Source organism: Eubalaena glacialis, chromosome 2 (assembly GCF_028564815.1).
Source record: "Eubalaena glacialis isolate mEubGla1 chromosome 2, mEubGla1.1.hap2.+ XY, whole genome shotgun sequence".
In the NCBI taxonomy this organism is placed as follows: domain Eukaryota; kingdom Metazoa; phylum Chordata; class Mammalia; order Artiodactyla; family Balaenidae; genus Eubalaena; species Eubalaena glacialis.
This window is the reverse complement of record NC_083717.1, coordinates 133,875,060-133,895,131: the sequence shown is the minus strand read 5'-3', so window position 1 is coordinate 133,895,131 and position 20,072 is coordinate 133,875,060. Positions and strand designations below refer to the sequence as shown.

General features: G+C 34.8%; 1 protein-coding gene across 7 annotated transcripts in view; it reads right to left on the bottom strand.

The window, feature by feature from the left end:
* The window catches only part of MIPOL1 (mirror-image polydactyly 1), a 348,741-nt gene that overhangs the window by 37,300 nt on the left and 291,369 nt on the right, over positions 1-20,072 (bottom strand). The gene's annotated exons all lie outside the window — the stretch shown is intronic.

Below are 20,072 nucleotides of genomic sequence, written 5' to 3'. Positions count from 1 at the left end.
GCTGCGTTCACGAAGCCAACCCAAATTGGGTAAGTATTTACTGGTGTATTTCATCTGCTAGTTTAGTAACACATTATAAGAAAGTAAATTGATGACATTGTACATAAGTAGGAAATAATAGTTACAATCTATTATTTTCTATAACAAATTTTTTTGTAAACTTAAAAATACATTTGCAGCTACATTTTAGAGAGAAATCCTAGTTTTTTCAGTTAACATCACTTTTATATTTTCTTTGTGTCTATGTAAGATGTATGTACTACAATGAAATACATAGTTTTCCATCAAGTAGACAAACCATAAGTTATTTACCAATTTTCTGAATTGGTTTACTTTCATTTTTCAATCTTAATGAATATTGTGATACATTTTAAAAGGCAAGTAATACGTAATGAATACTGACTATGTGCCAGGAACTATAAGAAGTAATTTATGCACATATTTAATTTTCATTACAACTCCATGGAGTAGATGTTATCATCAGATGACAAACCAAAGCATATAGAAGGTAATTTGGTCACAGCCATACTGCTATTGAGTTTTGGAGTTGGAATACATTGCAAGGTGTAATTACCACATCCCTGATCTCTCTGATGTGCTACATTGCTTCCAAAAGTACTGTGACTTTTAAGGTTTATTTCTGATTTTTTAATGGGGTTGGACTAGATAATATTTTTTGCAAAGTGAGAGAAAAGTGAAAACAGGACAAATTCCTTATCCTCAATTGAAAAATCTCACTATAGATTCCATTTTTGAGAGCAATTTTTGTATCTGTCAATGTGAGAGGAGAATTCTTGTTGGCTGGACAATTTCCTCCCTAGAAAAAAACATTCCATTTCTACTATTTAGGCAATGAGATTGCCTGATCAAACATATTTGGCTTCTGAATTTCGTTTTTCTAGGAGAAAGAACCAGGGAAATCCAAGAGACATGGATAAAAATCATCCTTCCAATAGAGGAGACAGAAAAGCCACTAGAAACGCTGCCCTTTGGGTTGGTCATTAGTATCAAAGATCTTGCCCTCTTTTAATCATGGCAGCAGGGCGCAAAAAACATTTAAATGTAGTTTCTTCTTTTACTATTATGGCTGTTCTTCCTCTGCTGGTCTCTTAGATGTTGTTTTATCACCTTTTCATAACACTTTTCATACTTTCCTCAAAAGTTGTTATTTGTTCCCTTGATTCCACTTAAATGCTTATGGCTCCCAAATACAGACCATTAACCCAAAACTCTCCTCTGAGTTTCAGACTCAAATATCCAACTGCCTTCAAGATATCTCCTCTTGCTTATTCCACAGGCATATGATAATGAGCATATCTAAAACAAAGCTTATTTTACCTTCCATGCATATTTCAGTATTTCTTATTTTGATTAATGTTGCCATTCATTAACTACCCAACCTTTAAGTTGAAAAAATTTAGAAAACCTTGGTCCATTGATTTTTTTTCTCTCACTGCAGCTTGGACCTGTGAAAACTTTGTGATGAAACCACTAATGTAGACAGTGGGAAGCAATAAAAGGGTTTTAACTCATCTAGTAACATCATTTACCTTTTAGAAAGATCACACTGGCAAGAATGTAGGGATGGGATGGAGGCAAGTTGGCCTATAGGTATGGAATCCAGATAGCTTCTAGTGAGCACAAAAATGTGAATGTACTTAAGGTCACAAAACTGCATACTTAAAAAAGTTTATGATACAGATTTAAGTTCAATCAATAAGCATTTGTTCAGTAATTCTTATAAATGAGGTACTGTTCTAGGCATTGATTATTCAAAGACTAGAACATGATTCTTGATGATAAGGAGCAGTAAGGTGGGGAAGCAGATCTTTATATGGTAACTGCAATAAGTTACTGGTAAATGCTGTACTAAAAGGATAAGCATGGGTACTATACAGAACCTAGCTTGGGCAGGGAAAAAGAAGAAGGGCCTGTAAAGGCTTTCTGATGATGCCTGAGTTAAGTTTTGAAGGATAAGAAGGAAACAGTCACCTCAAGAAGGGTGGGAACAGAGACGGGGCAGGATGGGCATTTCAGATAAAGGAAATAATATATGTACAGGCACTGAGGTATGAAAAGCATGATGTGTGTCAAGTCCTACCAGTTGTATGGTTTCTCAGGATCATGAAGTAGGGGGTGGAGGATGACGGGAAATGAGGCTGGAGAGGTTGGTCATGACTAGGTCTTGCTCTAGGTTGTAACTGAAAGCATGGGAGTAGATGGAAATGCCTAGAGAGAGACATAGGAAAGGAGAAGGGAGGTGAGAAGAGGATAGAACCAAAATGAAAACAAATACTTAAAGTAAAGAGACTGACAAAAGAATCTGAGAAAACAGTCAGGGAAGCAAAAGGTAAATCAAGAGTAGGTGCTGTCACAGAATTCAGAGTAAAGAATTTCAAGAAAGGAGTGATCAACAGGGTTAAATACTTAAACAAGATCAAGGTGAAAAATGATCATAAGATTTGGCAATTAGGAAATGACAACCTTTTCCGTGCAGCTTTAATGGCACAATAGAAGTGGGATGAAGCCTGAATGGAATGTGAAAAAGTGAAGACTAAGTATCAGCTTGGTTAGAAAGTATAAAAGCTTGGCTAGAAAGTAAAGAGGATTATAGTTACAGGGGAATATATGGCTGAGGAAGTTTTTAAAGAAATGGATGGCATGTGAATATGTTTATGGACTATGGAAGAGAAGACCGTAGGAAGACGCTAAAGTAAAAGGGAGGAAGACGATACCTTTTAAGCAGGGTCTCAGAGGATGGAATCATAAGCAGAACTTGCAGCAATATCATTCAAAATATGACTGGACAACTTTTCCTTGGAGATTAAAGGGAAAGAGGTGGGAGGAATACAGCTGTGGATAACTTTGTAGGTGTGGAGGAATTTAACTGACAGAACTCACCATTGCTAGATCCAATTTTCCCCAAGGAGTTAAGAGGCAGAGTTCTCTGCTGAAAGCACAGGGTAAAGAAAAAGGCTGGATGAGAATGGTGAAGGTTTAATGGGACAAGAAAGGGAGGTGATCTGGGACATGTAAAAGGAATGTTAGTGGGATTGATGGGCCATTGACATTGAAGTGTCTTAGCATGAACACAGAAGTTGGGGTAGAGAGGAAGACACTGAATCAGGCGCCTGAAACCCACATTAAAGGAATGGCACTGATCAGGAGATCAGTAGACATCACTGAAGAGGAGAGAGAGAGAGTGATAATAAAGCTGGGTGGTATAAACCTCAAAGAAGGGAGGATTTTTACGTGGATGCAGAAGGTATGAAAGTAGCAAAGGGGAACCAGAGAACTCTCCTTCCTAGTATATAGGGTATGGGGAAAAGACCAGTGTCCAGTGGGCTGCTAGGAAAGAAATGCCCTTGGTAAATTCAAGTTTCAGGTAGAATGTATGTGTGAAATATTCAGTGCAGAAGTTGTGGAAAGATGCAAGGTAGTAACAATGGAAAGAAGGTTCCAGAGGCAAAATGAAAAGAGCCGAGATCAGAGGATTATAGAGAAGGAAGAAAAGATGGGGAAGGGGACTTCCTTTGTGGTCCAGTGGTAAAGAATCCGCCTTATAATGCAGGGGACGTGGGTTCGATCCCTGGTCAGGGAACTAAGATCCCACATGCCACGGGGCAACTAAGTCCGCATGCCACAACTACTGAGCTGTGCGCCTCAATTAGAGTCAGCGTGCCGCAAACTACAGAGCCCATGCACTCTGGAACCCGTGCACCACAACTACAGAGCCCACGCACCCTGGAGCCTGCACACCACAACTAGTGAGGAGCCCGCACGCCACAATGAAAGATCCTGCATGCCTCAACGAAGATCCCGCATGCCGCAACTAAGACCCGACGCAAAAGTCTTTAAAAAAAAAAGAAAGAAAAGATGGGGAAGAAGGAAGCACACAGCTGCAAGAATGAGGATAAATAATCGATAGAGTGTACCCACTCTTCCATGCATAAATTGTAACTAATGAAATAAAAAGTTCCTTTTCAGTTTTAGGCACACTATGTAACTGAAAGATACAGACTAAGATACACACAGATGCACATATACATACAAAAAATGTACATATATACACATATTTATAGATATGTAAAGACACGACCACATAAATATGAACACACATGTGCACAAAAGTATGGGTAAGAAATAAGGGAATATCAATAGAAGACAGAATGAAATGGAGAAGAAAAGGAAGAAAGATTATTCACATTTGAAAGAGAATGGAGAAAGAATTTGTCAGTGAAAAGTTGAATGTAGAAGTAGATGGGAGAGTGGGTTGAAAAGGCACGGTGAAGAAAGTGGAAACAATAATTGGTAGAAAGTGGTTAGAATGGTGAACTGAATAATAATAACGCGGTCAACATTTTTCTTATATTAATAGGAAATCGGCCTCCTTGGATCTTCTACTTAGTGCCTAGACCTACCCTTTAAATCATCACCTTATTTGATTCCCTGTATGAGGTGTTGTCAAAATGTTAAGAGAATTGTCATGTCCTTACTGTGTTATTTTTTTCAAGGTTAATACTTCCAGAGCTGTCAATGGTTTTTCACATTAAAGTTAATAGACTGCTCACCATATTGATTATTCTTTGTGCAGGTTCTCCAGCATGTCTAGTGTTTTTAAAAATATTAAGCCTGACCTAATAATAATCCAGTCTAATCATTAGAAAGGAAAGTGGGACTGATATCTCTCTTGATCTGGACTTTTACTTCTATTTTGATGCTGCCATGTTTCACTACTGGCTTACACTGAGCTTTGGTGCAAATGAATCTACCCACTGGCCTGCTTTGCCTACCAAGCCAAGCCAAGTCTCTCCTATTTTGGACATATACAATTAATATTTCTGTATCATTTATTTATTGCTGTGTAATAAACCACCCAAAACTTGGTGGCTTAAAACAACAGCTATTTTATTTAATCATGTTAATTTGGGCTTGGTGCAGCTGGGCAGTTCTGCTGGCCTTGCCTTGAAGCACTCATGCAGCTACAGGCAACTGGAGCTGAGTGTTCATATGCCTGACAGTTGGTGCTGACTTCTGGCTAGGACTCTCTCTTCTTATGGATCTCATTCCCAAGTAGACTAGTCCAGACTTATTTATATGGTGAGCATGAGTTAGCAAGAGGGGAACACGGGCAATACTCTTGAGGCCTTGTTCAGAAGTCAACATCACTTGGTTTATTTTATTGGTCAAAGGGAGTCACAGGCCACCCCAGATTCAAAGGGTAGGGGAATAGATTCTACCATTTGACAGGAACAGCCACAAAAAAATTGTGGCTATATTGATCCTAAATGTTATGTAACTGAAAAAAAAAAGGCTACCAAGTATACCTACATTTTACTATAAAACAAAGCTTTAACCCAAATCTGTGAATCTCTGATGGAGGAATTTCAGGTATCAATCGATAAGTGTTAAAAAAGATACATTTTGGAATTTGCATTATCTCTTAAACAACACCTAGGATGTGACTCTCATCTCTGTCAACATGTAAGATTGTCCCTATTTGTTGTCAACTGGGTGCTTTTTGCTGGATCTACATTTATTTTTAAAAAAGAAAGAAAAACAAAAAATTTGGTACTTGCAATCAATATTTAGTTTTAAAGCATGTTACTAAACATTTACTAATTAGTTTGTTGATTTCTACCATAATTTTCAATTTAATCAAACCTAATTCAATCCTCTCCCCAAAATCTTTTTGCTATATAAAACATATTTTGTTGTTAGAATAAAAAATACAAGAAAATCATACAGATAGATTAATTTAGCTCTTCAGATATGCTATTATACCAAGTACTATCATTCATTCATTCAGAAATATTTCTTGAGTATTTATTTTGTGAATGGCACCTTTTAAACAGTTGTGTTCTAAAACGTTTTTAATGTGTCTACTGTAGATGTATGCTATATGAAGTCTTTTTATAAATACAAAATCCTCTGTAAAGATGTGCCATGAAAGGAATTTTCAGCTATAGCAAGTTATGATACAGTGAGCTCAGGTTATACCTTTTGCAAATAGTCCTAAGGTTTTACATATTGTGGACAAGAGGGTGTATTCACAGGAAGATAATGAGAAAGTGGGAATAAGTTGTCCTCACACATCACAATTTTGGGTCATTTAATTTACTATACTTTGTTTAGCTTCACTTTTAGATTTATGTTAACACTAAGAAATTGCTTCCCACCTTGAAATTAAGCAATAAACTTGGATTTATCTTTGAGATTAAATAGAATATAGAAAAAACTTAATACATGTATATTCAACTGTGCTTAGATTAGATATATGACAGTCCTTATTCAATGTCACTAATATCTAAGGCAGACAAGGCAATGAAAAGTTACCTATATTTTAAACATAGACTAACATTTGCTATCTTCTAAGTAACCTTGAAAAATTAGTCTCACCAATCAATCATAGTATCAATTAGTATCAATTTAGATGACTAGCAAACATAAAAGTTAGAAATAGAACAATCAAAACATGTAAAACTTGGCATTCTTTACTTTTATTTCACCCTGCTTAAAAATTAGAACATGAAGAAGAATTAAAGCTGTATTTCCTTCTTTATAGGATCTCTAAAGTAATTCTACTTCAAGTTTTGGATTTTAATTTAATAACTTTGGTATAATTTTATCCAGGGCTTAATTAAGACTTTGTTAGTAAATTAGATGTCCAGATAGTCCACTGGATTCCAATTGTCTATGGCAGTACTAGTGCAGTGGGTGATACTATTAGGAAAGTACTTACAGAAGATAATGGAGTTATTTTGCTTAAGCCCCTAACTTAACATCATAAAGTGACTGAGATAATAGGATGAATTAAGATCAAGTGACAAATTTATTGGGCTCTTTAACTTTGTCTATCAGAGGATATTTAAGCCATATGTAAGATTCCCAAGAAAACTCAACACGAGTAACAAGCTCATGAAGCTCCATGAGGGCAGGGACAATATATATTTTGTTCATAACTGTATTCTTGTAACTAGCAGAATAGGCTCTCAAAAATCAATAGGATATTATTTGTTTGTGAACAAATATTACACACACATGCACATGTCAAGGGTCTCTGCAGAAGCACATTAAATGATAAAACAGTTATTTGAAAAGAATAGATTTCTCCCACTTTAAATGCAGGGAGTTTGGGGGCTTGGTGGGAAAGATGTTAAATGAAATTTCATTCTTAGTGAGAACTAAGGTAAGGTTATCCTTTTCGTATCAGGAGGAATTTTGTCAATGTGATAACAATAAATTACTAATTCTGAAAACCAGCATTTTCAGCCCTTCTTTTTGATTTTGTATCTTATCAGGAGAAAAAAATGAAGCATACAAAGGAATAAAATTGCCATGGATGCACCTTCTATGCATCTTATGCATCTTCTATGGGAGAAGCCTCAGAGTCAAAAACAAGCAGGCACATGGCAATGTAGGAATAACAAATTGAAAATAAGGTAAACCATTTTTAACTATTCCATTAAAAACTCTTGATTTCTAAGAATTGAAACAGTGGTATGTTAGTGGTATTTTTTAAAAAGGACACAGATTTGGGAAAGTTCCTTTTTCCTTTTTTTGAAAAAATTATTTACTTATTTGGCTGCACGGGGTCTTAGTTGCAGCTTACAGGATCCTTGTTGTGGCACGCGGGATCTAGTTGCGGCATGCGCATCTTTAGTTGTGGCATGTGGGATCTAGTTCCCTCACTAGGGATCGAACCCAGGCCCCCTGCATTGGGAGTGTGGAGTCTTAGCCACTGGACCACCAGGGAAGTCCCAAGTTCTCTTTTCCTTATTCTGGTTTTTATGTTTTGCCCCTGCTCTGCAGCTTCTAGGATAGTCCTATGAATTACAATTTGCATAAATTATATCTTAAGGCACATAGAAGACCTTTATTTCTTTTAGACTGAAAGACTATTGATTATATCACTCTTCTATTTAAAATATCACAGTTTCACTATTTTTAGAGTGTATTTTGTTAAAAATTAAGGGTAATAAGTCATTTTCTTCTTAAATATTGTTTCAAGAATTGTTCAATTACATTCTCCTAAAAGTTCCTTTTTCCTATGAAGAAACTGATCCATGGTTTCAAGATAAGGATACAGTAAACAAAAGTTTGAAGTTTAATCTCATTCATGATATCATTAGATGGCTAGGCAGTCACTGCTTCTTTCTGTCAGTTTAAAATTGTATGTTATCGATCTTAGATACTTTATATATAGTCAAATTTTTAATACGAACAAGAGAAATTAGTCATTCTAAAATATCAAAATTTAGCTAAGTAATATAACCATGAAAAGGCAGATTTCTCTGAAAAGTTTATGATGCATACTGGTCATAAAACATACATTATTTAATTAGAATTGCCATCAGCACATATTAAAGGAAAATATTTTTAAAGATCTATACTATACATGTAAAAGAATGAAAGAGGTTTATATTTTCATCTATCTCAAAAGAGCATCTATTCCAAACATACACACATTTTTTGGGTAATTTATTGATACAGAATTCTGGATGCCTTCAAGGAGAGCATTTCTGACTGTTTCATTTCCTCCTGATTTCTTATTTTTATATGCCCTTGTAAATGTAATTTCCATTCTTTAATATCAATTCACTTCACAGTTAATACTTTTCAAGCACCACAGAAGACTTGACATTAAATCACATGTATCTTTATTTAAGTGTTAGTATTAAGCATGAAATGGGCTTTATTCTCGGTGTCTAGATTATTCACTGGTGGTAAGTTAGTGACATAGGGACACTAACTTTTTTGAGCTGACAGGACAGTAGTAAATTGCAACAGGGACTGAGCTACAAAGATCTGAAATGTGAATTGTACTTATGTTCAAATTTACTTACAGTGAGTAACTTATTCACTGAGATGGATTTTTTACATGATTTCCTTTAGACTTACGGTATTTGTAGTGTTAACAATACATATAGGTTTTTATATTCTAGAAACTACCTTAAATTTGTCACAAGTAATAATAAATAAGGCCTCATATATTTATAATGATTATGATTTACAGAGTATTAGAGGGAAATTTGTAAGGCCAATAAAACCTATTCTCTTATCTTAATTGGTAGAGCTATTTCCATCTGGATGTGAAGAGCTGGGCCTCAAACCTGCCTTCTGATAAAATTGATAAAATCCTAAAGGTTTTTCTCATATTCTATAAGGCATCATGCATGAAAATTATAATTTGTTATTTTTCCTTAGACTAGGTTTGGGTAATACGGTAGTGTTCACATCTTCTGGTATGTGTTTTGTTACCTAAATTTGGTAGAACTCCTTCTTTTGAGTAAGTAATCTAGGTGGTATTAATGAATAATTGCTATAAATCTTTGCTAGTAGCCTGTCATCATCATGTGTCTTTTTAAACAAAATAATTATAAAAATTTTATAATTTTAAAAATTTAATAATTTTATAATTATTAAAATAATTATAAAAATATATGCAGCAGAAAGCAGCATATATCTGGACTTTTAAATATTCACCCACCAGCCTTGTTCAGACAATTCTTCCCAATGCTCTCGCCTCAGGAACTGATCTGCTGCTTGCCCACTAGAGGAGTTACATATTGCCTTTTGAAGAATGACACCTCAAACCACAGCCTTGACATTTGGCCTATCTTTGAATGGCTTCAGATTCAGCTCTTAAGAACAATCTTTATCATCCAGAATAACTTTGGACATTCTGACTTTTAGCACTGAACTCCACAGAAAGAGTTTAATTATGTGGAAAAAAGGGTTATATAATCTAAACTGCTATCACTCTAAAGACATTCTCATGGGTATTTCTATTATTCCCAGAGAAGAATCCTTAGAAGCCCTTCCCTTCTTTTGCTCTTCAGTTTCCGGAAGCCAATTTTGATGAGTTTTATATCTGCCATCTGAGAGTACTGTTCTCAAACTCAACTTAATATTTTTTCTCATAAGTTTATAAGTTAGAGTTACACAAAAAGAAAATGAAATTAGTTCTTAGCACTGAACTAAAGACATTCTATTAATGGCACTGTGTTGTTCCTATCTCTTAGGCAGAAAATCTTAAAATACTGACTACTTCTTTACCCTTCACATCTCTTTAGTCACCAAATTATATTGTTTTTCTCTATAGTGTTTCTGCTATGAATTCCTTCCTCCCATTCTCACTGCTACCAGCCTATACCAGCACACCAGTTCTCTATATTATTAGACTATATTATTGATTTCTTCTTAGCTGGTATTCTTATCTCTAACACCAACCTGCTTCAATTAATCTTCCACAGTACTAAGTGGGACTGATGTTCCTAAAATGCTATTTCCATCATGTAACCTTTGCTACTTTCAAAACTCTACAATGGCTTCTTATTTCCTATCACATGAAATCTAAATGCCTTTGCATACTTTTGAAGGCTCTCAGTAATTCAGCCTAGCCTCGCCTACCTGATGTCATCCCACAGGAACCTCTGCTCCTGCCAGGCTGACCTCTGTACAGTGTCCTCCCATACATTATACTCATACCTGTACCTCTGCTTCATTTATGCTCTTTCTCTCCTCTCTTATCCTTTCTTCTTTCCTCTGTGCTAATTTGTATCCCACCCACTCTACAGGGCCAAGGTCAGTTTCCTTGAGGCCTTCCTTTTCTCTGTGTTACCTGCACTGAACAATTAACAAGCTATTCAGTACCATTCTGAAAAGGGCAATACATATATAAATATCTTACCAGCATTACATACAGATGCAAGATGGCAGACACTCTAACAATCCCACTTCTAGGAATCTATGCCCTCCCTAAACATTTAGCTACAAGTATGTTCACTGCAGCAGTATTTGGAAACAACTAAGTACCAATGATCTAAATGTCTTGTGAGCAAGAGCTGTATAGCATACTTTTCACTTATTCCACCAATTTGAGTGCTACATACGTAAAACAATTTTTTGGTGAGGTGTCTTTCTCTGTACCTTGTAATAACAGTAACGTAGATGAAAATAAAATCCAAATTCATTGATTCCTCCCCATTACTGTTCCATATTTCTCACTAAGATCCCATATCTTTCCAAGAGATAAAATATTTTAAATTCCATATAGTAGTCAGACTAACAAGAAACACAAGAAACTTTTTGCATTAATGCCTACAATGAAATGGCCAGGAGAAAAGGTATCGCCAGCTGTAAAGGAACAAGTTGCAAGAATTAATCTTACTCATAATCGTTACCTTTTTGCCAAAAAGTTTCCACAGGCAGCGTGCTTCTAATGCTATGTACATACACTCAACAACTTAAATCATTCATATGAACCTGTCAAAAGTGCTGGTCCACTATTTTGACATGTTTACTGAGAACAAAGGATAACTTACTATCGTCAAAGCAAGCTATTAACTCCTGTCTAAACTTTCTCTCTCAATCTGAACTACTGTAGGACGGCTCTTTGATGGGAATCACACTCTGCCTTTTTCAGCTTCACATCATTCTGCTCTATTACATGCCAGTGTCTTTGAAGGTTGCAAAAAAGCCATATTAACAAAGTATAGACATTTTGAATAAAAAGATTCTCAGTCCTTGTACCATAAGAAGTACATCTAAAATTCTAGCTATCACTATATATCCTTATATAGTGATATAACTTTTTAACAATTTAGGTCATTATTATAATAGAAAGTATTTATGATAATGTGTTTTATAATTACAGGGCAAGATGAAGTATTATCTATCTACTATTAAAAAACCCAGCACCATATTTCTCCTTTCCATATGGCTGAAGAAATTTAAATCTGCTGTTCTTCAATGGCATCTCTACAAATGGCCTAACTGTATTCCTAATTAATAGAAACCTTTTCTAACAATTCTAAATACTTTTTAACTCAACGATTCCACTTCTAGGAATTTGTGTCCCCTGCAGTAACTGCAGATATGTGCAAATATTTAGATGCAAGAATGTTCATTGCAGCAGTACTTTAAAACAACTAGTAACAAAAAATGAATTAGTTAAATAAATTATGGTATATCATACAATAGATTTAAAGCCATTTATTTAGTAAAACATTATATATAATGATATAGAAAGTTATTCATAACATATCAAGTGAATCAGGTTATAAAACTGTATGTACTATATGAAAACATTTTTTTAAATGTCAAGTTGCTTAGCAATATTTTAAACATTTTCTAAAATTAGTGTATATTGCTTTAGTAATTTGCATATATATATATATATATATATATAGTGGTTAAAAAGCATTTTAAAAATGTTTGGCCTAACAAAACAATATTATTTAATATTTCTCTTGATAAAGATGAACACATGTACTTAACTACTAAAGTGAACAAGAGGTCATTTAAAAGAAAAAAAATGCAACCTCTTTCTATTCTCATTCTCACTTATTTTTTGTTGAACTCTCCACAGGTTTGGGGATCCAATAAGGCTGACAGAGAGCATGAGGCTTAAAAGTTACCCGAGGCTATAAAGTATTTTTATTCAGTATGTATATTTTGCAGGTTTAAAAATTTTACTTCTTGCTAGCTAGAAATTTCCCAGAAAAATAAATGAAGGGGTCATAAGGTACACAAAGATGGAAGAACTATTTATTTCACTGTTTTTTTAACATCATAAATCAAGGCCGTACGATTTTCCAGTTAAGTTTTTACAATATTTAAAAACATTATTTGAAATGAAAGAGACTTCTTATATAGTGAAGGCTACCTCAGGTACTTTCCTTTAATCTCCCACACCCAAATGAGGCCAATCCAGCAACTAAGAGCTCAAACCTCTCATTGTGTTTTGATCCTGTTTGTTTTATCCTTGCAGGATATTTGCTTTGGAAGAGGAGATTTATAGCTGAAGAACTATGACTAAATAGCTTATTTGCTAAGATAAACCAACCTGCATTAGTATTAAGGTAAAAAAACTATTACCTACTGGACTACTGATGAAAACAACCCTTTCTTTAAAAGAAAAAAGGTACACAAAAATCAAGTTTATAAATAGTTCTAATGCTTTTTCTAGACAGATAATCATAAGTAACAATAAAAGAACCCCTCAAATAAGCAACTTAACAAATAAACCTGACACTGTAACAGAAAAAGTCTCTGTTGAAAAAAAAAGTTTTAAACAAAAAAAAGTTCACTGTACATATAATAAAAAGCTAATTTATTTACTATCCAAAGAGTTCTTTCAAATCAACAAAAATTAACAGTCCAATACAAAAATGGGAAAAGGTCATGAACAGGCAGTTCACATAAAAAGAAAAATACACTGCAATAAATATTAAAAATTGCTTAACTTTATTCATAATTAAGGGAATACATATTAAAACGAGATATAATTTTTCATCTTTCAGATTGGAAGGTTAAAAACTTTGATAATACTAAATAGTGACGAAGCTTAGGGAATAAGCATTCTTGCAGATTATTGTTGGTTGATACAACTTTTTTTTTTTTTTGCAAATTCATTTTTTTTTTTTAAACATCTTTATTGAAGTATAATTGCTTTACAATGGTGTGTTAGTTTCTGCTTTATAACAAAGTGAATCAGTTATAGATACAACTTTTTAACAGAACAATTTGGCAATACTTAGAATTAAAGACACATACTTTTTTTAACCTTAAATTTTTCATTTCTAGAAATTTATCCTATAGATCTAGTGAAAGGACTACACAAAAATATGCTTAAGGAAGGCTGTTCACTTGTAGCAATAGTTTGTAACAGCAAATTTAAAAAACCCAAATAAACAAACCCAAATTCTTTTCTCACAGAACTTGCACTCTAGTCTACAAAAGATATAGGTATACAGTAATATGTTTTAAGATTCAAAGTATTATTTCACAATGTTTTGTATTGGCTGGGAATTAGCAATTAATGCTTATATTTTTGAAAATCTGTAAGGAAGTTGATAATATTTTAGAGACTGAAATTTCAAAGTTAATTTTTTTAGCACTATTAAGATACACACACTCGCCTGTATCTTTCTTGGACACATCAGTATACATTCTTATTCATGGGTAGGCAAAATGCTTTGCTTAAAACAGGGATCATATTCACAGAACTGTGAGGAGAGGTTTTTAGGGAGAAGGTCAAAACAACTTAAATATGGGCTCTAATGAGAACTTGATGCTCTAAAGTAATATGAATTGTTTCTAGTTTCTCCTCTCTTTTAGTGGCCCATCCCTCAAAAGCTAGCTGGAGCCTGTAATAAAAGGACATCTTTTCCAGCGAAAACCACAGATCCCTCTTTCAAAAAAAATCCTTTAGGTATGGCACTTGACTTTTTTTAACTTAATGCAACTAATAGGTGGTTATGCATCTCAGTAAACATAAAACTTAATTGACTTGTAAGATTCCAGAAAAAAAAAAATTAACAACAATGGAATAAAGTTTTGGGAAAATGTTGACATAAAAAAAGCTTCCACTGTGACAAATCTCTCTCAATAAATTCAGCCTAGTCCATTAAGTTACTACATTATCTGATACTATAAAGCAGCATATATACAACTACCCTGATCAGAGGCCTGACATAAATACTAGCCTGGAGAAGCTAACATTTAATAAAGTTATTAAAATTTCTATTTAAAAATATTTATCACACTTTTGTGATTCTTATATCCCTAAAACTTAAACAACTTTTGCTATTCCATAATCTCTTAGAAATACTAGTGGTAAAGAAGCCATTAGGAATATTCTCTACTTTTTCCCACTGATTCTCCCAATCATTGAGAGATAGTCAATATACCATCATAGAGGAATGAGTGAGATCTTTCCTTTAAATTTCAATGATTGATATTATAGGCACAAAAATAATGCAAAGTCTTCATTGGATATCCTTTTGTTAATTTATCAGGTTCCAATTACCTTTTTATGGAAAAGGAGGCTCTATTCATAATCCTTTAATGTACAATTTCAAAACTGAAAAAGTTCTGAAAAACCGAAAGTATTTTTAGAAGTTTGTTGCAAACTCATGTAACAGCAAAACCTGATCTAGGGTGGTAATTCATATATGTCACTGTGCTTCTCCACAACAAATGAAGATGTTAACTAATAAAGAGAATATACATCATATTACCTTTACAAAATTTGAAAAATTCTAAATTCTGAAACACAGTACTTAGGGCTTTAAATGAAGGATGTAGATCTGATTAGGTTCTGTGTTGTTATTTCTTTAGTAGGTGAATATTGTACATATGCTAATAGCATATGCAATATTTTAAAAATCAAAATTTGGGAGGGCTTGAATCTTAGACCTTTTTTCTATGGCATGCTGTAACAGGTAACCAAGACTACTAGCAACAAAACCCACAGAATTAATGAAACATATATGCTTTTCACAACTATGAAACCTCCCCTGACTGATCCAAGTCTGATGCAGGTATCCTCTTTAAGTGTTCCCATAGTAACACACACTTCCTCTTCATAATTGCTGTTTACTTGTCAGTATCGTTTGCTAGACTGTAAGCTCAGTGACGGCAAATGCTGCTATCTTTAATTTTATCTACCAGTGATCCCCCGTGCCTACTTCAATGCTTGGTGAATAATACATACTTGGTTAAAATAATAATTGAATTGAAGAGCAGAAGAAATAAGTTTCAAAGAATTTTCTAAGTACCTTCACATAGTTCAAGGTATTTGGAAATGGGCAGGCACTACTCTCATTCAACTTTTACCTTATCATTATTTAAAGCTCTTTTTCATCTTATTTTACAAAAATATTTTAACAGCTGTCCATTCACTGACATTTCTATTGTAACAATAATCATGTTTATTATTATTTCAACTTATTTTTTGGTAATCTTTCATGTTAATGATTATAATTATTTGCCCTTTTAAAATAAGCTTCAGTGTTTAAAGACTTATATTTGGTAACAAATTTTTGCTGAATTTCCATTGCTACTGATTTTTTAAAAACTGCGTATAATCATTAATAGCATCAATATCAACAATGAACAGATCTGAAATACCAATAACCCTGCTACACTTCAGCATATATTCAAATAATACGGACTGGTTTCCTACATTCACCACAGATGAGCACTCCCCCACCCCCGTTATTTTATTTTTCTCATTTTTACTAGTAGGACTGGCCTAAATCTTGACTCAGATTCTCTGCATTCATTTTTATTTGAAAGAGGCAAAAATCTAACCCCTCCCTCCTTGTTTCTTACACTAGCTAGTGGCACTTTGAATTTTAAAATTGAAATTTATAAGTAGGAACTGACAGCACCAGAGACAGATTCTGCTAGCTACCCTGTTCATGATCTATTAGTTTCTGAATATGCATGATTCCTGGTATTGGATTGGCCAAAAAGTTCCTTCGGTTTTAAAGTAAAAATAAAAGACACATTTTTCATGTTCACCAAGAACATTATTGAACAACATATTCACCCTTTTGTTCCACTAACTTCTGTCATTTTTCAGGCAACTTCATAATTCCATCTTCCCAAAGCTTTTTATCTTTTGGAGAACAGAACTGTTCCAGGTGCATTTCACAGTCTTCCAGGGACTTGAAATTTTTTCCATTAAGAGAATTTTGTAAAGACAGAAATTAATGGAAATCCAAAGGTGCAATGTCTGGTGAATACGGCGGATGAATCAGAACTTCCCAGCCAAGCTGTAACAGTTTTTGCCTGGTCATCAAAGAAACATGCAGTCTTGCGGTAATGTGATAGAAGATTATGCGTTTTCTGTTGACCACTTCCGGACGCTTTTTGTCGAGGGCTGCTTTAAGTTGGTCTAATTGGGAGCAGTACTTGCTGGAATTAACCGTTTGGTTTTCTGGAAGGAGCTCGTAATAGAGGACTCCCTTCCAATCCCACCACAGACACAACATCACCTCCTTTGGATGAAGACCGGCCTTTGGTGTGTTTGGTGGTGGTTCATTTCGCTTGCCCCACGATCTCTTCCGTTCCACATTATAGTACAGTATCCACTTTTCATCATCCGACACAATTTGTTTTATTTTTTCTATTTTTAAAATTTTTTATTGGAGTATAATTGCTTTACAATGTTTTGTTAGTTTCTGCTGTAGAACAAAGTGAATCAGCTCTATGTATACATATATCCCCTCCCTCTTAAGCCTCTCCCCATCCCACCCCTCTAGGTCATCATAGAGCACCGAGCTGAGCTCCTTATGCTATATAGCAGCTTCCCACTAGCTAGCTATTCTACACATGGTAGTGTATATATGTCAATGCTACTCTCTCAATTCGTCCCACCCTCCCTGTCCCCCCTACCACTGTGTCCACAAATCCGTTCTCTACATCTGCGTCTCTTTTCCTGCCCTGCAAATAGGATCATCAGTACCAGTTTTCTAGATTGCATATATATGCGTTAATATACGATATTTGTTTTTCTCTTTCTGACGGAACATTTTTGTTACGTTTAAATAGAGAATCGCATGCGGAAATATGATCAATGTTTTCTTCGCTTAACTTATGTGGAACCCAAACATCAAAGTGATTAACATAACCAAGCCAGTGCAAATGATTTTCAATGCTTGATTTGGATATTTTGAGTATGTTGGCTATCTCCTGCGTGATGTATTGATTTTTCTCAATGTCTCGATTTGATCGCTATCAACTTCAACTGGTCTACCCAACTGTGGAGCATCATCCAGCGAGAAATCTCCAGCACAAAACTTCGCAAACCACTTTTGACACATTCTATCAGTCACAGCACCTTCTCCATATACTGCACAAATCTTTTTTTGCATTTCATTTGTGTTTTTACCTTCCTGGAAATAATAAAGCATAATATGCTGAAAATGTTGCTTTTTTTCTTCAGTCTTCAATATTAAAATGGCTACACAAAAATCCACCAATTTTGATAAATTTTTTTTTAAATGCACGCTGATATGACAGCTGTCACAATACAATCTAACAAAACTGTTTTGAAATACGTTAAAGACAACTAAGCCATCTTACGGGAAAAACCGAACGAATATTTTGGCTAACCCAATACTTATATTTTGGCTCAGGTGTTGGTTTCTGTAGAAGTTTTCACCTTGCCATGACCTTTGGTTTCTAGATAGGATCTTGTAGATTTTCAGAGGATTGCGATGGTTTCCTAAGGTCAGATTGAGGTTGTGCATTTTACAACTATCACCGCTCTTGAAGCAATATGATCAACTGAATGTCTTACAGACCACCAATTTTTAGCTACCCAAGGCCCAATAAAAGTAACTTAACCTTCTGAAAACTTTGTGGGATGCAGCTTCTGACATAGCTCTCAATGATGCCTGCCTTCTGGTATTCACACCATTGTGTAATCCTCTCCCCATCGGTATGGACTGGACCCAAGGACTTGCTTCTAATGAACAGAACGTGGCATAAATGATGGAATGTCACTTCTGTGATTAGGCAACAAAAGGCTGTGACTTCCATTCTGCTAGCTTTCTCTCTCTCTCTCCTTCTTGCCTGCATTCCAGTAAAGCCACCTGCCATGTTGTGAGATGCTACATGGAGAGACCCACATAGCACGGAACCAAAGAAGGCCTGAGGCCTTGAGTGTGAGAAGAACTGAGTAGCTTTGCTCTAACAGCTTGTGAGAACTGAATCCTGACAACAACCATGTGAGGCATCTAGAAAATAGATCCTTCCTAGTCAGGTCTTGAGATTACTGCAGGCTTGTGAGACACGTGGAGCCAGAGGACCCAGCTAAGCTGAGATCCCTTATCCAAAGAAACTGTGAAATAGTAAGAGTTCTAAGCTATGAAGTTTTGGAGTAATTTGTTATAGAGCAGAAGATAACTAGGCTAATATAAACCTCAAAAGTATATTTTTTGTCCTGAAACAAAATATAACTAAATTATGGTTTCAAATTATATACTTAGCTGGTTAATATGTATTCATTATATCTTTTGTATGATATGTATTCATTATATCTTTTAATATGATACAAGTGCATTATTAGCAGGAAATACATATAACAAGGATGAATTCTGTCACAAAATATTGACACATATGTATGAATGACATAGTTTTAAAACCTAAACTGATTCTTGGCAAGATGGTTCAATGAAAACTTTTGTATAAAAAAGTTCTGTTCCATTAGATGGAAAAATATACTAACTAAATAGTGTTCATAGGTTACGCCTGGCATTGTAGACATCAATCATATCACAGTATGTTATCTGGCCTCCTCATATAGCCTAATGGTAAGGTTATCATGCAAGAGAACTGCAGGTTATCCTCTTTTCATTAGAATTTTAAGCTCTAAATATAAGTGATCAGTTTAAATATGTGACATAAATCTCAAGTATTTTCTTAAAGGACCTGTTAACAATTCTGAAGGTTTATCTGTTATAAATGTAAGCCCCTTTCTTGAGAAACTAAGATACCAAGAAGGATAGCTATTTGGAAGTCTTGCGTACTACTCAAATTAAACTCGTTAAAAATGTCCTTCCATTTCACATTTGTTCTTCCTCTAGTTTTCTCAGTCTCAATATATGGTATTTCCATCTATCAGGTTGCTCAAGACAAAAATTTGGGAGCTTCCCTTAACACCCCGCATCTTATCCAGGCAGTTTACTGCTTGGATGCCATCCATGTACATCTCAAGTCCCACTCTTCTCTATCTCCAATGATACTCCCCTGGTCCAAGTCATCACAATTTCTCACGACTGCTATTCCTTCCTAGTGAGTCTCTCTACTTCTATTCTTATCTCATTCCAATCTATCCTCCACAGAGCATTCAGGGTTAATCTTTTAAAAATGCTAATCAGAACATGTACCCTCATTAAAATCTATCAACGACTTCCACTGCTTAAGCTAAAAAAAGGAAACTAACAGACAAAAACCTTGACAAGGGTTACAATGTTCTTCAAGATCTGACTCTGCATACTACTCCATCCTCCTTTTTTGTTCCAAGCTGCCCTCTGGCCACAAAGATCTTCCTTCAGTTTCTCCCATGTGCCAAGTTCTTTGCTGTGGTTTCCACATGAAAGGTGTTTTTCCCCTGGCTGATTCCTATTTATACTTCTGGCCACAGCTTAGTAAAAACCTCATCCCTTTTACACAAATCTGAATTAGATCTGTTATATTCTCTTGCAGTTTGTAGAGAATTTTCCCTCATCATGTTAAGCACAAATTGCAGTTACATACTTATTTGTATGAAT